Consider the following 20437-nt stretch of genomic DNA (forward strand, 5'->3'; position numbering starts at 1 on the left):
CCAGCAAATCAAGGAGCACTCATAGTTGCTCATGCTTCACAATGAGCATTCGAACCAGCTATCACTAATAGTTCTACTTCAGAAGAACCTACGGCTCGGGTTGGAGAAACACACCCAAGGAGGGGCCCAGCCCTAACACCAACCCCACGGACAAGAACCCTAGCTCCGCAGTTTTCGCCACCCGCCCCCAGGGCGCGGCCCCGCCCACTTATTTGCATAGGGCGCGCCCCTCAGCGGCCAGCACCCTGGCTTCTCCAGAGCTTTGCCAGTCCAGCGACTCAGACCCGGCTGGGGGCGGGCCCAGGCCCGAGCACGTGTCCATTCCGGCCTCACGACGGAGGTGGGCGAGGGCTTAGCCGCGGCGCTCCACCCAGAGGCGCCAGGGCGGGGGTCTGCGGGCGTGGCACGCTGCGCGGCCTTCCGCGATCCTCCCGGAGCCCGGTGGGAGCGCGCCGGACACGAACTCAAGCGCAACCGCGGGCGTGCCACCCAACCCGGCCTCGCCTCGCCTCACGCTCGACGGGGAAGGCGGAACCAATCAGCGAGCGACGTTTCCCTTCCGATTCCAGGCCCCCGACGCGGTGCTCACACCCCGGGCTCCCCGTTCGCTGATTGGTTGCGCGTGCCGCCGGTCGGGCCGGAGGCGGGAGGCGGCGGCCCGCGCCTGCCCGCGCCCCGCTCGGCCCCCGGCCCTGCCCGCGGCGCCCGGCCTCCTTCCGTCCCTGCCGTGCTCCCTCCGTCTTCCGTGCGCGCCCGCTCGGCCGGCGTGCCTCACGCCTAACGGGCGGCCGCGGGCGCCAATCAGCGGGCGGCAGGGTGCCAGCCCGGGGCTGCGCCGGCGAATCGGCGGGGCCCGCGGCTCGGGGAGGGAGGCGGGGCTACCGCGCGCGGCGGTGGAGGAGCAGCTCGCTCGCCTGCAGCTCGCGAGCGCTGAGCGAGCCGCCCGAAGGTAGGTGCGCGGCGGCCGGGGCGGAGGGCGGCGGCGGCGCGGGGTGCAGGCAGTGCCGGGCCGCGGGGCCGCGCCGAGTGGAGCAGGCGGCTCCCTCCCCAGCCGGCCGCGGTGAGCGCGGGCCTGGGGGCGGGGCGGGGGCCCGCGGCGCAGTTCCGCCTGCGCGCGCCCACTCCTCCGGCAGCGCGGAGCCCGTCGGAAGAGGAAGGAACAAAAGGTCCGGGGCCCGGCTCGGACGGGCCGGGACCAGGCGCTGGGTGCAGGTAAAGCCGGGGCGCCCGGGGGACCGGGCAGGGGTGTGCGGGGCCGGGTCACGTGGCTGCCCGTGTGGGGTGTGGCGGGCCGTGGCGCGCGGGCCGGGGTCGGCGCCGTGGGCAGGGCCCCGAGCCCCCGCCCCGCCCAGCCTGGCTGCGGCCCGCTTCTGTCCCGGCTCGCGGCCGCTCTCGCTTTGCGTTGCAGAATGGCTCCGGAGCCGAGTTAGGGGCGTGTGGTACTTTGCTTCTACTTTTTCCTTTTTTTTTTTTTTTCTTCTTTCCTGTGGCCTTTGTTAACCGTAACAGTCGTGGGTTCCGAATCATAGTGTGCACTCAGAAACACGCTCGTGGCTGAGGCTGCCGGGCTCATCCTCCACGCACTTGGGAAAGTTGCTCCGTGGGTACTGCCTATTAGTTTCTAATCACACGCCTTTAGGAAGCATGCTAATTGAGTGCACTTATTTCAGACTTGGTTTTCACAGTCGGTGCTTGGATTATTTTCTTCTAGGAATACTGTCCTTGGGCCCCAGGTACTTTTGTCCTCTTACCCTTGCAGGTTAGGGTTTCCTTGTGAATCTAAACAAAAGAAAAATAAAAATCGAGGTTGGTTTTGTTATTCATTTCTTTTACACTTAAAGGCAAACGCTACCTGTTTGTTGTCACACCAATTTAAAAACAAAACAAAACATGTGAAATAGTTCAGCAGCATTCCACCTTATTGTTATGCCTTGTTGGGGAATTCTAAACGGCGGTGTTCTTAACTAATGAAATGACATATGTAAATAAATGTAACCTGAAGGTTATCTTTACAAAAATGGCACCCTGGAATGTCAGTTTCCAAAATCTCTTATTTCTAATTCCATGACTTAACCCCATACCGCTAATAGAAAGGATTTTTCTCTTGAGCCTAACACAAATACATTTGCTGCCATGCTGGGAATATCTTTCCTATTAGTTTACTTTGGTTCCTGTAAAAAGCAATTTCCCCCTTTACAAAGAAGTGTTAAGTAGTTAAAACGAAGTTGGAATAGTTTCAATCCATGAGTTAGTGAAGCAGATGGAATCCAGACATGAGAGAAGCAAAATGTATTATAGTTTTAAGGTTTTTATCCCTCTCCCATTTAGTCATAAAGAGATTTTTTTCTAATTCATTAGGTCATTTAGCAAATGTTTATGTTGAATTCATAAAGTAACATCGATGTTATTTTTAAAAATTATTTTGGCATAAACTTACCTGTGGAGGTAAGAGAATTTGTTGTGGTCTTAGGACATTTTTAAACTGAGTGCCCAGGTACATGCTTAATGTTACAAAATAGTTGACTTACCTACGTTTAGGGTCCTCCCTGGCCAGGCTTAATCACTGGACTAGGATTATAAACCTCCTTGTGTTCCTTAGCAAGACACTACTCTAATACTGTTGGTTGCAATTTTGTAGGTACACCTGAAGTGATTTCATATTGAGGGTGTTCTGCAAAATTTGGTCTTTGGGGTTCTGAGGTACTTGTCAGTAAATAGCTATGCACCCTGTGTGGCTCATAAAGTCAGTGTTGGGAGAAACTGCAGAGTAACTTCCCGTTGGGCTTGGTTGTGTGGTTTAACTCATATTAGGACTGTTGGGGATGGTTTTCTGTATAGCCCTTTCCTTTGTGTATACATATAGGATGATGCTGCAGTAGTCAGTACTATCATTAGGGAGGCTGAGTGAACACACAGGCAAACGTAAGTAGTTTAGCTGCATGAACTGGTGCTTAAGGACCTTTTGGGTTTTTAGATTTGACTTGTGGGCCTAACCGTTTCCCTTCGTGCTTGGTTTGGATGCTGTTGGCTGAATACTTTGGACTCCAGAAACCACGTTTGCAGCAGCCTTTTTATCCAGGTGCTTTTGTAATGCATGCAGGAGCTGTATATAGTGTAGTCTGGCAGATGGAGGTTTATTCATATTCTTGGGACAAGAATCCTTTTTAGAGGGTGGAGAGAGGCATATCTTTTTAGATGCTTTGTCTGGGTAAAAGCAGAAGAGACATTTTTAGGCCCTTGGTTTCTGTGAGTGCAAAGAAGTTTTCTACTAAGTATTGCAAAGGTGTATCAGAAACTGACTATAAAGAATTCAGTATCACTTTATTGGACAAGTAATACGTACTTACACAATAAACTTTCTGTGGCTAGTCACAACACTTCTCAGTGGAATTAGGAAAATAAAAATCCTGTGTCTTCTGGCCAAAGGCCCCAAAGTAAGGAGGTTAATTATGTCAGAGCATAAGCTGAGCTTGAGCACTCATAATTCATCCAGAGCCACTTCCTGAAGCTATTTGCATTGCTCTCTGTCAGGTGTAAAGGACGGCACTAGGAGGGACGGATGGGCTGTGTTAGCTCCTATGACACTAAGAACGATGTCCGATGTCCAGGTTGGGGTGGGGGAAATGCCTGGCACTTTTTGCAGTTAATTCAAACTGAAGATGGAGCTAATCTTTCAGAAGCATGCTTGTTGAGCAGATGTACAGTTGCTGAGCTTAATTTGGTCTCAATCTGATTAACCATTGCCTGTAGTTAAAGAGAGTGGTTAAGGAAAGAGAAGGAACTTGAGTCATTTGGGTTCCAGTGAAAGGAGTATTGTATGCAAATAGTTAAGCCAAGAATACAGACTGGGCAGTGAGTCACATGACAGAGTTGGAATCAAAGCCCTAGGCTACTCCTAGGTTTCTTCATTATGGTATTGGGTAAATCAAACTTCCAAGTCTTAGTAGTTTTTTACTAAAAGTGGAAAAAGCAGCTTTAACCACTTAAGGTTGTTAAACCATAAGTTAGAAGATGGAGAACAGTCTCGGAGACGGAGTCTCAGGTTAAAGTTCTTGCTCTTTAGTTACCTGGGCTCTTCTTAATGCAGATGCTTTGCCAGCACCACTGTCCCTGACCTCATAATAGGCACTCAGTAACCAGGCCTTCAGCCTGATTATCCAAGTCTGTACCTTAAAGCATAGGGGGATCCTTTCAGGTTTTAGTTAAAACCTGGTGGTATTTATTTAAAATGTTTTTAACAGAGTTACCTGGCATCTAAGTCCACAGTAGATTGAAACTAGTAGATTTTGGGTAGTGTGGGAAGCTTAATGGGGTGTGGTGAGGAGTAGGTAGGATGGTGGGGAACTTGAAGCTTTCTGTCCCTTATTAAGAGAAAGCAGGTAACAGCCTGGAGAGGTGAACAGAGAATCTTCAAGGCACAAAACAAGTACCCATCTCTTGACAGGCATGCATGATCATTCAGAGCAGGACCAGACCTGAAAGCCTAACAGTGAATGTTCACCAGTTAGCTTAAATTTGGTTTGGGAAAACCTTTTTAAGACCTTATTATCTACTTGATATGCTTAGATGACTATTCAGGATGGTTAGCAAATGAGTTGTAGAGCACTGTGCTGTAGCCAGGGATTTCATGAAAGACCCACAGCATCTTGTCTAAGAGAGCCCTGATTTCAGACTGAAAAGTCTTTCTGCTACCCAGCACTCAAGACAGGTGACCTTAGAGCACTGGATCACACTTGACAGGAGGCCATCCTTTCTGTTAGCCTGCTGGTGTCAGGTGAAAGATTTCACTCAGGCTTTAAGAGATGGTATGCTAAACATTTCCTGGATAGAGCGATGTGAACAATTCACCCAACTCTCGTCAGGGTTTCTTGTTTCTTCATATTACTAGCTTTGATTTTGGAAAAAAATTACTTACTGAGACCTGGTCTCTCTCTGTAAATCAGACTTTCTATGTAGATCAGCATGGCCTTGAACTCAGTGATTTAGACTACTAAATGCTAAGATTACAAGTGTAAGCCATGCCAGATGACTTTGATTATTTGGATCCTCCTTTCTACCTCAGGGTTATTTTCATTCTCTATCTGGTAATTGTTGGTGACCTAACAAGGAAGCCAGCCTTGCCGCTGTATTAAAGAAACTAGTCGTACTATCACTGATCAATTTTGGTCATTTCTCTACATGTTGTGGTGATGCCTTCAGTTATGATTCTAGATTTATGTCATTAAATATGGTTCTAAGTCACTTCAGTAGTTTGATACAATAAAAATATAATTTTAGTAAGTCAGTTGGATTTAGACATTGCCTCTAGTTTGGTCACATAGCTAGACATGTTAGAGTGGTTTTGTGATCTGCATACCTGCCTCACATCCTACAGTGTGAGTGGTTCTTTCTGTAGCTCCGTTGGTTTTGTTTAGTTATAACTGAATCTTCTCTTAGGACAGTTGCCTGGTCCTTTGGTGTGTTTTTATATTCGTTTTTAAAAATATTCTTTTACGGTTTTATTCAAGTGTAGTGTTCTTTGAAAATATCCCCCTGGTTATCCTTTCTCATTCTTCTCCACCTCCCACCAAAACCCTTTTCCACATCATTCTGTCCCATCTTCTGACTCTGTTGTTTTTTCACTCCTCATCCATTGATGTTGTCTGAGCCTTGGAGGAAGGTGAAATAGATGTCCTGTTTAGGGCTGAATACTCAGCAGATCTCTTATTCTGAGCACTTTGACAGGTTATGATCTCCACATCAACCATCACCCTGACCCATTGAAGAAGCTCGTTTGTAAGAATTTGGTGAGCGTTTCCCCATTTAGCAAAACACAAGTAGTAGGTTCTTCCTTACGGCCTGTGACCTCTAGTCATGGGCTTTTGACCAGACTTACAGTTGGTCATCCCCGAAACAGCCATGCATGCCACTGTTGCACCTGTAGGTACATCTTGCCAGGCAGGGTGATAGCTAGGTCAGACAGTTGGTGAATTTTCTCTTCCTTTTGGTACTATAAAAACTATCTATCGGGGAAGCCTCTGGCTCAGCTTATAGCTTGAGATCTTTTTGTGCTGAAATAAATTTGTGATGTCTTTGGCAATAATCATCTCATTCTGGTGGTCACCCAAGACAAATGGCAGTTGCTTGGATTGTTTTTGTTTTGTTGTTTTGCAGGGGGTTGGGATCTCCCTGATAACTCATGGGAAGGTAAATTGACTTTTAAAATAGTAGGTTTCCATATAACTCTTACACATCATTAGTTCTGTTAGCCCCCCACCCCCACTACCTCCCCGTCCTCTTCATTTCCTGTCTGGCTTCCTGGCCTCTACAGACATTCTGCCTTCATGGTTGTTGTACCCATGACAATATTCTGAGCAGATTCTCAATTTGTTGTTAAAATTTGAAACTTAATGTGTGATTGTTACTGACTTCTAGATTGACTTTTTTTTTTAAATGGGATTTCATTGGCTACAAGTCTGTAAAGCAGTAGTGAGGAGAAGCTGCCTCTGAAGGAAGGCTGTGTTTCTTTGTGTTGTGTGCAAAGCTCAGCTTTTCCTTTCTCATGTGGAACAGTTGTAGGTTTAATGTACTCAGGAAAGATGGATATTCTGTGCAAAGATTCAAAATAAAACCTGTGTACCTGTGTCTGTCAGCTTGTGTACCTGTGTCTGTGTGCTATGGTGCCTGTTTAGCACTTGAAGTACAGATGATGAGGCTGAGGTACTGAAGTTAAAAATTTTATATTATTTTAGTTAACTTTAACTTTAGTTGGCTATATTACAAGTATTGGCTGCTGTATAAGGCATCACAGGTAAAGACTGTTTTCACCATTGTAGAAAGCTCTGTTGGCACCAGTGCTTTACAGAATGCGTAGTTGAGTTTGCAGCCTGCCAGCCCTTACCACATGTTTGATGTGGCACTAGGTCAGGAGTAAGACAAGACCAACCTGGAAACCGGGAAGCCCATTAGGAATGCATGGCACTCTGCTGACTTGCATTTGGGCCTGTGCAGTCTTGTGTTAGTGCACATTTATGATCTGGGGAAGCTGAATGCTTGTGAGCTGATGATAAAGTTGCAGCTTCCGTGCAGCCTAGTAAAGGTGTGAATTGGGCCAGCATGGAGCAAGTTGTCTACACCGTGCTCTCTGTGTCAGGAGGCGGGTCACTGAATTAAATGGAACATCTGTCTACATAGAGCTCACCCCTTAAGTGAGGTGGACAGTTAAGTGAGGCCAGACCCACATTTGCTTATAACAGTCCATGAGATTGCACATATGAATGTTTCTGCTTAGTTAAAAGCCATATTACCCACCATCCTTCATGGGACTGACTTGGGTTCCCATTTGGCATTGTCCTTTACTAATCTAAAACTTTGGAAAGAACCTTATTAGTGAGAGAATTGAGAAATCTGGTTTTCAGTTTGTTAAAATACATATTTTAATGGGGAGGGGGTTAGTGGTAGTGATTGAATCTACTAAGCAAACACTCCCACTGAGCTTTACATTTTAGTTTTTAAAATCCTTATTACTGCCTTCATTATCAGTGATTTCTTTGGCTACCACATGAAATTTCAGATTATTGGCTATTTTTTTTCTCTGCTTAGTGTGATGTGTTTGAACATCTATTTCCAGCAGTCTAAAGCAGTGATGTTTACAGTATTTCCATTGGAGCTTTGGGTATTCTGTAAGGCATTCATCACTGCCTTTTCATTTTTTTTTTTGGTTGTGGTTGACATATTTACCTTTGAGATTCTCTTTAGCGTTGCTATTTTATTTATTGTGTGTATGGGTTGGGAGTGAGAACATGTAAGTGTTCTGAACAGTAAGGTGTCAGAACATGATTGGCTCTGGAATTGCTTCTTGTCCACCTTTTGTAGGTTCTGTAGGAAGAGATAAGGTCATTTAGCTTGCATCAGCAACCCCCTCAGTTTAGTTGTGTGTGTGTGTGTGTGTGTGTGTGTGTGTGTGTGTGTGTCTTCCTCACAGGCCACAGCCTCAAGGACATCAGGTGTCTTCCTCAACCCATCTCTCTCGTGTTTCCTCCGTTGAACCTGAAATCTTGTCTCATACCCTTCATTCCTTTTTACATAGGTGCAGGGGACTCAGACTCAGGCCCTCATGCTTGTGCTGCAGGGGCTCCTACCCACTGAGCCATCCCCACCTCCAGACTCTATTGAAGTAAAAATTCATGTATGTGTTGAGAGATACTTCGTTTTCCTCTGCCATTTAAAGATACTGACATTCCTCCTCCTTTTGTAGTTTTAGAAAGGACAATTTATATTTGGTTTCTCTCTCTCTTTGTACCTGGGACTGTACCTAGAATTTCATGTTAGCCAAATGCTCTACCATTGAGACACCTCTTCAGTCAGCCCTATTTGCTTTCTGTATTTACTACCTGCTTCTCTTCTCCATTTTAACTTTTGCCAAGTATTTTACTTGCCAGATTCGTGTCTGTCTGTCCGTCCCCCCCGCCCCCCATCCTGAGTTGTTTAGTGGATATGAGTTTTACAAATATTACGTGTATTACGGTAACGGTGAGCTGGTGAGTATTGGCACCTTCTCTAGGCTGCATGTGAGATCCACCAATAGTGTGGTAGAGCTTGTGGCCCTTTCCAAGGCCATGGCTCTTGTGGCCAGCAGATGTCATCTCCCTGTGCTTGTGGACTGGTTTAGTGATCCACTGGGTGTTAGGGTTTCTTTTGATAGCTTTATGGAATGGATCAATGAGGACAACCTCAAAACATTTACATGTGGAATCTTCACCAACCCAGTAGGAATTCAGGACTCTCAAAGCCCCACAATGGTACCCAGCTCTCTCCTCAGCAACAGACTGAAGGCTTCGGGCAGATTTCAGCTGGTTAGCACCTTGGTGGACAGGCTTGCCGTAAGTTGCACCCTTAGGAACTGGGCATTTTCGACCACCATGGGGGACACGAATTCTGTAAATAACATATCCTTGCTTAGTCTTGTAGCCCAGCTTGTGAGCTTTATCAGGCCTGGTGGGGTGGGGAGCCCTGTGCAGTGCAGAGAGCTGGAGGTATTGCCAGCAGTAGACTCTCAGAAGAAAGTGCATCCTGTCGCTCCTTCCTCCATAGCTCCTGGATGTATTTGTATGCACCCATCTTGGCTTACCTGTTGGCTGCTGCCAGAGGAAAGGAAGAAGCCTTTCTCCCACAGTCCCTTTTGTCAGGTCTCTTACTCTCTAGGGTGAATGTCAAGTTTCTAGGTATTTTCTCATTGGGCTGTGCTGCTTTCATGGCTGTGGGCCTGAATGGGCTACTTCATGCAAATGCTGTGCGCTTGTATACTTTCCCCAGACATGGTCTCCCCGTGTAGCCCAGGATAGGAACCCGAAATCTTTCTGAGTCAGCCTGTAGTGCTCTGATGTGGTCATATGTAATGTAGATTTCTTGTGGTGACATAAACAAATTGCAGGAACAGACACAGGTTCGGCTCCTTTCTCCCACTGCAAACAGACATGTCAGATAAAATAGTTTCTTTTTTTTTTTTTTTTTTTTCTTTTTTCTTTTTTTCGGAGCTGGGGACCGAACCCAGGGCCTTCTGCTTGCTAGGCAAGCGCTCTACCACTGAGCTAAATCCCCAACCCCGATAAAATAGTTTCTAATGTGAGTTGATGAAAGGGAGAGATGATAGAAAAAGTAGGTCAAAGGTAAAGCTTCTTCTGGTGTTCCTGAAACAGTCCGCTTCTGGGAGATGGCCTGCCTAGAGAGGAGCTAGGAGCACTAGTTTTCAGCTGGATTTTAATGTCACAGGAAGGTGAAGCAGAGTACATGTAAAAGAAAGTACAACCATAGCTAACTGTGGCATGTAAATAAGTGTGTCAGTCTGTCCTGGAAATCAGAAACTCATCTGCCTCGGCAAAGCTGAGTAGTGCTCACCATGCTGTGTCCCCTCTAAGCACACTTGGACGAGTACTGCCTTAGCAGATATGGCTGGCTGTTCTCGAAAGTTCATGTGCAGGCTGCCCTATGGCTGTTCATATGAATGCCTTTTGCTTTGTTATGTGGACATTTGAGCATTGTGTGCATGTTGTATTCACATCCCACTTGTGCATGCACATGTATGTTACATGCTTCTGGACAGTACAGGAGAAGTTGGTTCTCCTACATAGAGTTTTAGGGATTAACTCAGGTCACCAGGCTTGGTGGCAAGTGCCTTTACCCTGAGAGTGTGTTATATTCTTATGTTTCACCAGAACTCTTGTTGGTGGACATTGAAGTCACTTTAGTCACGGGTATTAGAAATAGTGCTGCAGTGCTGATGCCTTTGACCCTCACCAAACCTGGACAAGCAGTGTCTTTCAGATTTACAGTAGTAGGCCAAGACTATCTGCCTGAAGGAAAGGTAATTTAATTATCTTTTTGCATAGGCAATAGTTATGCATATAGTACAAAATTCAAAAGCAACAAAATAGGAAATTGAAGTACAAAGTAATTTCCCTCTTACCTCCTACCTGGAGCTTTACTTTCCAGAAATGTTGCTTTTATTACTGGTTTCTTCCATATTTTGGAGCTCTTCAGTCTGGTGGGGGGGCCTTTAGCTATGTGTTGCTCGGCAGCTCTTAAAATGTTTAGTCTGAATTGTGATAAGGACTCTGAAGGCATAGGGACAAAACATGAATGTAGACTCTCTTGGTATTTTTGATACCCCATACCATAACAGTAATTACAAAGAATCCCTCCAGATGCACAGGCGGCTGAAGGGAAAGAATGACCAGAGCAGAGCCGAGCCCTCGTCACACCAGGGGCTTCGGCCATGGTTCTGTGAATGCACAAATGGAAAAGGTAAGTTGGACTTTATGAAAGTTAAAAGTGTTTGTGCATCAAAGAAAAGAAAATGTAAGATAATTCTCAAAATGAGATTATAGTTGGAAATCATATATCTTTTTTTTTTTTCTTTTTTCTTTTTTTTCGGAGCTGGGGACCGAACCCAGGGCCTTGCGCTTCCTAGGCAAGCGCTCTACCACTGAGCTAAATCCCTAACCCCGGAAATCGTATATCTTATAAAGGTTTTCTATTCAGAGTATTTTGAAGAATTTTAGAACAAAAAACCCTAGAAGATGGGTGAAGGACTCAAGTGGACAGTCCTTGAAGCTGTGCCAGTGGGCAGAGGCATTTGAGCATACACAGCACAGCACTGACCACCACCAAAGCAAACCAGCGTGAGAGCTGCTTTATTGCTGGGACAAGAGAAATTCAGGTTGGCCGTAATTGGTCAGTTAACTCTGTGCTGCCTTGAGAACACCAGAGCCATTCAGATCCTTTTATCTGTGTGGCTTCTTTCCCCCTTAACTTTATGCTTTGTCCTTGGCATTGTGACTTTTTCGTGTCACCAGCTGTGGGGTCAGGTGCGTGTGGACTATTTGTGTGCTGCAGTTGGTTCCAGGTGGCTTCCTTGGCATCTTTGGCGCCCTTCCTCTCCATCACCTCCACTGTCTGTCTGGAACTCCTGTTTGGATCTTGGGCCTCAGCCCCTCCTGTTTTCCTCACCTTTCTGCTCTTTTTGCTAATACCATTGGGGATTTTTCATGTGTTTTTCTTCTACTCAGTCTATCGCCCGGTGTGTTTGTGTGTGTGTGTATGCGTGTGGATGCTTGTGTGCGCGCGTGTGTGATTTTTCTGTTTCCCAGTCTTTGCCTTTACACCTAGATGTCTTATTCTCTCCTTCACCCTCTGAGCACTTGCTGCTCTTGCTTCAGTGTTGCTGTCTTAACTGCTCTCTGTCTTGGTGATCGACTTTTGCTCTCTTCCATGTCGTCTCAGTTTTCTAGAGGCTCCCTTCTCTGTTTTATTTGCCTTTTTTCTTTAGATAGTTGGTGATTGCTTTACTAAGAAGGGACAAAAAAGCTGACACAAACTGGAGATGTGGGGGAAGCTTGTCCCCTTCAAGTTTCCTGGATGAGGGAGCTGAGTGGGCTGTTGGTAAGCCCTCAGGATTGGTATGTGTATGTCTTCTCTGAGGTTGGTTGATATTCTCTTGAAGAGTCTTAAGACTCTGACCATTAAGGTACATCTTTAAGAGGCAGAAGCCAATGGGGCAGGGCTTGGGAGTGTCTTTAGTGTGTACTCATGTGCATTTACTCTGTTCACAGTGGTACCTAACCATTCTCTGGTCAGGGCTTCTGTTTTACCCTCCAGAACAGTGAGTCAGAGAAGCAGTTACCTAGAGAGAGCTTGGGAGTTACCTTTAAGGATGGAATCCCTAGGGTCAGTTCTCACAGCCCTGTCGGTTTTATCTCCTCCCTCCTGACTCCCAGCTGTAGTAGAACTTGGTGAATTAGCGTGGTGTTGCTTAGCTTCCCCACAGCCGGTCTAGAGGTAATAGTTTTTAAGTTTTTTACAGTTAGTATTTGTTTATTTCTTACCTATTACGTTCCATTTTCCTTACCTAGCTAGTCTCATGAGACTTTTTTTTTAGTTCATGTAGTTTTAAAGGGAAGCATGGGTTGTGTTAGGCTGGTCTTGAACCATCATGGGATGGAGTGGAGCGGTGACAGCTGCAAGCAGCCTGATGGCTGACGTAGCAGCTGAGGGCATCTTGAGAGGCAAGTAGGAACCAAGCAGATACCTGGGCATAGCATGTAGCTTTAGTGTTTAAGGTACAGTGGTATTTGCCTCAGGTTTACCAAAGGAAAACCAAAAAGCCTAGCAACAGTGTGTAGAGGAGGACACTATATGTGTAAACCCATTCAAAACAGGCTACTAGAGGTGAAATGTTAAATGTGTTGGACAATACAAGGTAAACCACGTGGGATGATCTTAAAGGTAGAAGTGGTGTGTACCACTAAATAACACTTAAAACAGTTGGCTGGTACATCTGACTGAAGACATATGAGATTGGTGTGAATTAAGAGAAAAGACAGTGAATATGAACTAAGAGTTACTAGGAATAGAATCCTAGTCAGCAGTGGCAGATGTCCCCAAAGTCCTTATCACAACCCCTGTATATGAAACCTGTCCTACAACTAAAATTAGAAAGTTCAGACAATGTCATGTAGTAGTAATAATTTAAAAGGCTCTTGATTTCTGGAAGATTGGCAGTTGGTGCAAGTACATTTGTGTTCTCCGTACCATTTCTCCTTGCAGATAGTGTATTTCAAGGTGATTGCTTTACTATGTTTTTAAAATGTTACAAACAGAATCAAAACCTGTTACACCTGTCTTTTTCCTTTTGATTTTTTAAAATTGGTAGGTCTCAGGATTTGCTCCTTTGATTCTCCTTCTCAGTCATGGTTCATTAGAAAAAACGGCAGGGCATAGCACACGAGGAACGGTCTCCAAGGAGTTATGTGCACATTAGGTTGCAGTGTGGAGTGTGTTTGCCATGGGGCTCTCGGTTAGTTTCCAAGTGCTTTCTGCAGGACAGCATTCGTGGAGTGTAGGAAAGCATGTGTACCAGACTGTCTGCAGGGCTCCTGAGAGCGGGGACTGGAACTCAAGCACCTGCAAAGAGGAGAGTCACCATGGGGCTTGGGTCATGCATGGAGTGAGGGAGCGTGTGAGTGAGGAATAGATCTCTGTATATAGGCTAGCACAGATAGTTTCAACAGTGAGGGAAGAAAACCAGTTGGCCAGTGTGAGGTTCATCATAAGCTTATAAAGTGTGAAAAAAACTTTGGCTATACGATGTAACAGATTCCATAAGTGACTGATGGCAGACAGGATAGTTGTTCCTGAGAAAAATCTGGAGGGAATGGGGTTAGAAAAATGTTTAGAGCTTGTTAACTATGTTGGGCATGCTTTATATTTGATTATTACACAATCCTGACATTTCATAATGGGTCGAGAGTAGTATTTAATATAAAGTGTATGTTCTGGGGCTGCTTGCACACGTTAAACCTGCTCTGCCTACAGTGACAGATTCTCAAAACCTTACTTTTTTTCTTTTTTTAAACATTCATCTTGATAACGATGATGCTTGGAGGAATAAGTAAATTTAGCAAAATGTATGAGAGCTTCGTGGAAAAAATTCACACACGTTGATCACTATCCATCCAGTCCAAATAACTGCAAGTCCCACATGTTCACACACAGATACAATACCACATGTTCACACACAGATACAATACCACATGTTCACACACAGATACAATACCACATGTTCACACACAGATACAGTACCACATGTTCACACACAGATACAATACCACATGCTCACACACAGATACAATACCACATGTTCACACACAGATACAATACCACATGTTCACACACAGATACAATACCACATGCTCACACACAGATACAACACCACATGCTCACACACAGATACAACACCACATGCTCACACACAGATACAACACCACATGCTCACACACAGATACAACACCACATGCTCACACACAGATACAATACCACATGCTCACACACGGATACAATACCACATGCTCACACACAGATACAATACCACATGCTCACACACAGATGCAGTCTTCAGAAATCCCTGCACTTTTACGTGGAGCCTGTACATTCCAGAAGATAACATCAGAGCATGAAAAACCACCCTAGTCATTTGGGGAGAGTTTTTTCGTTGTTTTGTTAAATTTTCTTGTTGTTTTTTTAAGAATGTATATTTTTGGGTATCATCTACATCAAATGTGGTTTAAAAAAAGAACAGTGGTTAAAGAATGCATAAAAGAGGAACCGTATATCGATATGGTGTTTGCTAACGTTAGGAGGGAATTATTAATAATTAGAAGACTTCGCTAGAAACTCAGGGTAGTCAGACTTTACCTAATCGAAACTTTCCAGTGAGTAATCTTGGACTCTTAGTTTTACTAAGATAGTTTTTAAACTGTCTTTGGCATCAAGGCTGTCTGTCTATCCTTTAAAAATCCGCATTATGTTAGTATCATTTATTTCAGGAATTAGAAACAGCATCTGAACTTAGTTCTTGCAGATGCTAGCAAACAAAATAAAAAACCTCTCAGTGTCAGGGAGCTTGCTGCCTGACACACTGTTGGAGAGAAACTTTGTGTTCTGTAAATGACACATTCACATTTGTGTGGTAAGATTAGAAGGTGAGTTTTATTTTTGTCCAATTTGTAGTTAACTTGGAACAAATTGCCATGTCTTGTCATTTTATTTTCAATACATTTGCATCTCAAACAGTGGCTGAATACTTTTAAAATACAATAAATGACTATTCAATATTGTAAGTAATATTGCTTAAAATGTTATGACATAATGTAAAAATCATCCAGAGAGGGTTGGCCAGCCTGGTTACCGTGATAGGGAAAGTTACTGCTGGTAACTAAGTGTTTGCTTGGTTCCAGATTCGTCATAATTGATCTGACATGATAAGGGACACTGATATATGACAGCACAGATCATGTGATTCAGATAAGCCAAAACAGGTTTAAATTTAAGGTGTTTTCATTTCATATCTTTACCCCAAGAGTGAGAGTCTGCTGGGATCGTTCTGATGCTAAGGAGAATCTCTTGAAGGTTTCGCTGATGGTCAAGCAAGTTTAATTTTATTTATTTTTTTTGGCTAAAGTTTTGTGACTGGAATATTTGAACCCAAAGTTGTAGGCACAAATTTTTTGCAACCTACTTTAATAAGGGTTCAACATGTCTTCTGTCCCACCACCAAGCAGAAGCTGTGGAAGAGAAAAGTTATTAGGATGTGGGGAAGTGGACCTGTCCGACATTATTAGTTCTTTAGGGGTGAGTTGATCTTTGGCAGCAGTTCAGTCCCATAGTAGACCCCAGATACGCCTCAGCATCTGCAGGCCAGTTCTCCAGGCAGGCAGACACTGGGCACGAACCAGCAGCTGTGTTTCAGTCCTGAAGAAGCTGAGACTCACCAGCTGGCCTGAGGAGAGGTGGCAGAAGCAGCGAGCTGCTGTGGAACCCCATGAGCAGTTCTTGGGCAAGTTTCTCTCAGTGGCTGTGTTATCACAAGTTGAGCTCAACAACACTATATAAGGGGAACATGTGTGTCGTTAGCAAAGAATAGCGAGGTGGAGCAAACCAGACCAACACTCAGTACCTTGTCTCCCACTGTCTGTGGGGTCATATTTATATTCCTCCATCCTGGGTCCTTTCACGTGTTTGTTATATCAAAACATCCTCTCACCTGTGTCTGTTTTAGGAAAGCAGTCTTTCATGTGTTTGCTTCAGCAAGACATCCTTTTACTTTTGTGCCCCAGCAAAACATCATTTGACATAACTTTCCAAAGAAACCAGAAGTTTTCACTTCACAAAGTACAGGAACTTTTCTTTTTCTAACAGTTTTCCCAGACACACAGATCGGTCACTAACCCAAGAAGATGATTTGTCCTGAAAGATTAGATTCTCAGTACCACAGCAGGCTGATGGCCTTGAGGCAAGTCTTGAGGGTGACTGGCCTGCAGTTGTATCTGCTAAGCTTGGTCCCCTGTCCACCTGCCCTTTCTGACCTCCCTGGCTCTACTGTATTTTATGTGGCCCTCTGCTGTGTGACTAGCACAACCTCCTAGTCTAACAGCATGTGTCACTGATTCTGGGGCCCGGCTCTGGAATGCTGTTCCCTGGGGCCCGATGGTCTTGGATACACCTGTGCATAACTGCCTGCCAGACCAGGAAGCAGAACCTTTGAATCATAAATGCCCACACCCAGTTGGACATTAATTAGGACATGTAAATTGTTTCTAAAATGACTGATTTAACAGTTGTTTTGATAAGCACAAAGCCAACTTGTCTTTAACTGCTCTCATGTTCCTATATTCATACTCTAGCCATTAGCTCCAAAAATCCTTTGTGACTTAAGACGTGGTGGACTCTTAGCCTATGGGCTATTCGTCTTGAGACTTCTGCTCTGGTGTCACTTCTGTGGTACCTTTCCCTTCCAGAGGTTGAATTGATCATGTTCTCTGTGCTAGGAAGAGACTGTACCACATGGCATCACACAGTTGGCTTCCCTAGAGTATACTTTATGGTAGGGTAGGAATACAACAGGCCCAAAGGTACCCTTTGCTTCTTGCTAGGGGTATGAAGGTTATCATGTATCTGATGGGGTTTTATATGTCTGCCTTTTTGTCAGATGAAGCTTTGATACATTTGGTGCTTGTATGTTTTATTAGTCAGCCCCTGTTGACAGTTTAACAGCTCCTGTCACATTCTGATTGTTTTCTTTATTGCCTTCCAACTCCCCCAGCTGATCACTGGATCTGCTGTATTGCTAAGGAAAGTTCTAGAATCTTATTAGCAGCGTTTGCCCTTTTTTTTTTCCTCTGTGTGTGTGTGTGTGTGTGTGTGTGTGTGTGTGTCTGTCTGTCTGTCTGTCTGTCTGTCTATAAATTGTGGAAGCTGTCAGTGCTCCCCACAATACCATTATACTACCAGTCCCCATCCACCAGCGAGTTTTGCTGAAGTTAGCCTTGAACTTGTAATCCTCCTCCCTTAGCCACCTGAGGGCTGAGATCATAGCCCTCCCTGTATCACCATACTCAGTTTGTACAAGTCCTTTTTTTTTTTTTTTTTTAAAGTGGACATGGTTTTATTTTTCTTTGAAGATTTTGTTATTTGTGGGGCAGGGAACATATACTATAGAGTGCTTATAGGAGGATGACTTGAAGGGGTGGTTCTCTCCTTCCATCATGTGGGTTCTGGAGATAGACTTCAGCTCATAGGCCCCCATTTTTCTTGACTATGTCTTAGTGGGGCAATGCATGACTCTTAAGGAAGGCATTATGTCATTGTATGCTTGTGTCAGCAGTGTTTCAGCAGAGCAGGGGCATGCAGTTGTTCCACAGTAGGCCAAACTGCCCACAGATGTATAGGTTGCAGTGACCAGAACCTGTGAATGTCACTTTATATAGCAAAGGGGACTTTATACATATAAAATAATTAAGATATTGTGAGGGGTTGATTAGTTTGGATGATCTGGAAAAACCCTAAATGTAGTCACAATGTCCTTAGTAGACATGGGCGGGAGGCTTAATGACAAAAAGGAGGTGGTAGATGTGAGCTCAGAGTGTTGTCTTCACAAGTGAGGAAGGAAAGGCGAGCAGGAGGACCTAGCCTAACAGACACCTTGATTTAGTCCATTCATGCCGTTTTGAGGCAGTGAGTGTGGGGAATTCAGTATTAAGGTAGCTTGAGTTCTTATCAACATTTGATACTGTCTGAGACATTTAGAACCATCCTAAGTGATGTGAAACAGTACTTCATTGGGGTTTACTTTGCATTTTCTGATAGTCGGTAATACTCCCTAGTATGTTCTTTTACTCTAATTAAATGTTTGTAATTCGCTTTTCTCTTATTTAGCAAACTATATTTCTTTGATTTTTTTTTTTTCAGTTTTACACATTCTAAACTATAGTCATTTGTCAGATACATGTTGTAAAATCTCCCCCAGTCTGTGGCTTGTCTACTTACTTTCAGTGTAAACTATATAAGCTTTGTTTAGTTTAGGGGTTACTTTATAGGAATTTATGGTTGGTGCTTTAAGTTTTTAAGGTTAAGGAAACACTGTCCTCCAAGAGCTTAAGCTTCTGCCTCCCCATGAAGAAGGAAGTGGGAGATGCTTCTCATTTACATACTGAAAAGTTGTTGAAAAGGAGACTGACTTAGTACCTTTAGTGGAGAGTAGGCTGTAAACAGTAGGCTCTTCCTGACCATACTGTAACTTCTAGAATTGCAAACTTTCCCTTCGTGCCTACTCTATAATTACTAAGGCCTTTTAGGTTTTTTATTTTGTTTAGTTTAGGTGGTTTTTGTTTTGTTTTGATTTGTTTTCTTTTCTTTTCCCAAAGTCTGGAAATAAGGTGATGTAGGTCATATAGTTTCCTTTTTCATTCTCTGAGTTGGTTTGATCATTCCACATCTTCATTTCCATGTGAGTCTTTGTGTCTTTCCTTCTTGCACTGCTGGTGGTAAAACACAAGCTTCACTCCTGCTCTGCGTGTGCTCTGCTCACTGAATTGCACTTGGCTTCAGTTCAGCGTGCTGAGACAGCTCAAACTGGGGAGACTAGACATTAAATAAGCATAATTAACATTTCTTCGTGGATGTTCTGGGATCTCCACCCTGCACACACCTTTGTGCTTCAGTTTGGATACTTTAATTTGGCCTGACTTCAAGTTCACCGTATGAACTGTACAGAATGGCTTCAGGAAATAAAGTTGGTGCAGATACCTAGTTACAGAGTGGTGTCCGTAATGTAAGACTGAGAGAGTGAGAGTGGGTGCAGATGTCCACCTGTTTATCCTATAAACAACACAGACTCGAGAAAGCTAAGGAATGGTGTCTATGACTGAAGAGATTCATAAGGTGTCTGTAAACATGGATGTGGGGAGTATAACACTTAAGGAACATGAAGTAGGAGGAACAGAAACGACTCGTAACTAGCTTGGGTTGCTAATACCTCTGAAGAAAGTGGTTATTTCAGGAGACTTTCCAGGCAGTTTTTTTTATTATCCTCAGTAGATAGAGCTGTAAAGAAATCTTAAACTTTGCCTAATAATCCTATTTCTGGAACTTACACTGGTATTTTTTTGAACTTTTTTTCCATATAAAGTAAGGTAATACAAAGGTAATACAAGATTTTCAGTGTTAGAGTCGTGAAACAAGAATGAATCAGAGTTAAAGTTCACTACTGGACACACATTCCCCTCCAGACACATACCTGTAATGTGAATTTATTTGGATAAAAGGGTTTTAAAAGATGCAGTTATAGATCTTGGGATGAGATCATTCTGAATTTGGCAAATGCCCTTATAAGGGTTTGTGGTGATTCATAGCACAGCCCTAGGAAACTAGTCATAATGAACACTAAAATGAAATACTTAAGTATGGGACCCGGATAAACACACAGCCCTAGTTGATGAGGAAAAGTTCCTTTTAAAGAATTAAATGTAATGATGGATGAACCAGAATGGGAAAGCAATCCTAGTAAGTAAATCTTGCCACCGTCATTAAAGGGAGATCACATTTCGTGAAGGATGATGGAAGAAGTCAGCCTACAAACTGGTACAGTTTGTCACTAGCTGTCACAAACAGGTAGGACATATAGTGTCTTGTTGTAGGTTGAAATATAATCTAAAGACGTATAGCTCACCTCCTATTATACAAATACAAGAAGAAATAGTGACATGACGAAGAAAACAATTAAAGAATGTAAACTCACATAGAGACGAGATGTTACTTCCTGAATCAGTTTTATGAAGAAAAAGAAAAGCAGAGGGTAGGAATTGTTCTAGATTTAACACAACTCAGGAGGCAAGCTGTCCACCTTAGTTGCATTATCTGTTTTGCACCTGGACTTAAAACAACCATAAAGTGGAATTTTCTTTTGAACCACGCAGGCAAATGGTGGGTAATGGATGATTCCAGGCTCTGGTAAGGATCAAGAAGAGGGTCTCTGTACTTTCCTGTGGCTACTAAGTTACAGGGTTAAAATAACTATCTGAGACTTGGGTTGGTTTTTGTTGTTGTTGTTGTTGTTTTTTTTTTG

General features: G+C 43.9%; 1 protein-coding gene across 14 annotated transcripts in view; it reads left to right on the forward strand.

The window, feature by feature from the left end:
• Positions 1-214: 214 nt before the first annotated feature.
• Smad2 (SMAD family member 2) overlaps positions 215-20437 on the forward strand; it is a 68608-nt gene continuing 48385 nt past the window's right edge. For 5 of the 14 annotated variants that reach the window (XM_087592651.1, XM_087592646.1, XM_087592653.1 and 2 more), the window contains exon 1: positions 870-949. The gene's annotated coding sequence lies outside the window, so the exon portion shown is untranslated. Of the gene's footprint in view, positions 341-792; positions 950-1027; positions 1213-2861; positions 2923-10193; positions 10343-20437 lie in introns of those variants that run through there. The other 9 variants (XM_087592652.1, XM_087592647.1, XM_087592645.1 and 6 more) reach the window with 5 other exon arrangements.

Source organism: Rattus norvegicus, chromosome 18 (genome assembly GCF_021556685.1).
Source record: "Rattus norvegicus strain SHRSP/BbbUtx chromosome 18, alternate assembly SHRSP_T2T, whole genome shotgun sequence".
NCBI classification, from domain to species: Eukaryota; Metazoa; Chordata; class Mammalia; order Rodentia; family Muridae; genus Rattus; species Rattus norvegicus.